This window comes from Cottoperca gobio, chromosome 5 (genome assembly GCF_900634415.1).
Source record: "Cottoperca gobio chromosome 5, fCotGob3.1, whole genome shotgun sequence".
Classification (NCBI taxonomy): Eukaryota; Metazoa; Chordata; class Actinopteri; order Perciformes; family Bovichtidae; genus Cottoperca; species Cottoperca gobio.
In genome coordinates, this window is record NC_041359.1 from 16,473,408 (window position 1) to 16,475,423 (window position 2,016).

The following is a 2,016-nucleotide window of genomic DNA, read 5'->3' on the forward strand; positions in this document are numbered from 1 at the left end:
TGTCTTCCTATATTTCATCTCTTTCAGGTTTGGAAAAACTAGAATATGTCACGGCACAACCCACGCCCCTAGCAACAACACGTATCCAATAACTCGGCACGCTTTTAGGCGGCACCCTCAGCCTCCCGTGACACACGCTGCATGGACCACACCACTGTCCACCTTCGTCGTGACGCGCTAAGCTTTCTATGGGAAGATGTCTGTCAAAGTTTACCAACCAACTGGGAAACTGCTAGGGATTATGGGCTACCGGATAAGAAGCACCGGACTCATTTTAATATTATGATCATCTGGTGAGCCTGTGCAGGGAGGCCGATAAATACAACTCATTACATATAGTTATTGAAGTGCTTTCTATAGAAATACTTTATACAACACACTGCATACAGTGTTTTTAATCACTCTGCTTTAGAATCATTCCAGAATTACATTATTGTAAGATAAATTACTTTTTGTATCCTTTTTATACTAGGCTATTATATTATATTATATTATGTATTGTATGGTATTATACAGGTTGGCACATATTTCACTCTCCGCCGTATTTCTCTGGCATAATTTATGTTGGAATATTCCAGCAGCAAATAAAAGACTAAAGTGTCAGATATTAATGTGTTAATAACTATGTGTTAATGTACACACATGTTTTCTAAAATGTGTTGATTTGTGAGTAGTCATGTTGTTTATTGGCATTTGCACAACGTTAAAATGCTATTGTTACAAAACATTTAAACAATTTGAACATTAAATTCAAACAAGAACCAAAACACATGCACATTTAATGGAATATCTGCCAACCAAACATTATTTTAAACAATTAATCACTTAATGTGTCTAATTACTTTTGCCATTGACCATTCAAAATAATAATAATTAATTAACAATATAAAGGTCAGAGATGGATATCGTCATTCTCTGCTTGTTTTAGTCTTGACACATTGACACAAAACTTTTACTGGTTTGTTTTATACCATGTGCAATATTCACTTTTTATAATTTGTGCAATTATCACTGCCATGTGCAATATTAACTTTTACAACTTTTTATGTACTTATACTATTTTTAATCTATTTTGTTCTATTTAACTATTGTGTACTCGCCACTTTACTTCATATGTTCTTTTGCTGTAACAAGGTACGTTTCCCCATTGTGGGCCTAATAAAGAATTTCTGATTCTGATTCTGATTCCACAGAATCAGAACATCTGAAGTAAGGGAAACAAGATACTATAAGGACAAGAATGTAGAGGTCAACATTGTAATACTTAAGGCCTCACAATTATTACTTTTCCTCTACAACAATCAACTTAAAGGGACAGATTAAAATTTTATGGGGTCAATCTTGAGTGACAAACCTGCCCAGATCACCAGGGAAACCAAGGAAACCAGTTGGTGGTTGCAGTCAGTGCTTTGGGGGCCGGTTTACATTGTGAAACCATGAATGTGGCAAACAAAAGTGTTTGACCATCCCATTCACTGTTTCGCTTCCTGAAGACACAAATGACCGCATGTGTTTCATGGATAAGACTGTTCAGTTAAGACGTTGACTCTGCTGCTGTTATCTGGTCAACTACTACTTTTACAGGATATCACTTGTATGGGGAAAATAAAATAAAATAATTGTAGTAGCATCCCTATTACCATTACCAGTCATACAAGGCACTCTCGTGGTATACTTGTTTAATCTCTAAAATGACCCCCTGGTTTTCAAGTAAGAAGTCATTGGTATAAAGGTGAATAATCATGCCAGAATTCACTAGAATTGAATTTACAATATTCCCCATGTTGTAATCAATATATTTATTCACTTTGATCCACTAATTCCAATTAGTTTAGGTGGTACTCAAGACTGGATTGAAAGCCAGACAAAGTGGGAAACTTCTTTTCTTCTTTTCTTTTCTTTATTTTGTGTTCCCTATTCAAGGCTACATGATACGTACTTGTAAGATGTCTTTAAAGAGATATCAAGGGCCTGTCTTTTGATCTGGATGTGCAGGTAAACGCCCTTGAAAATGTA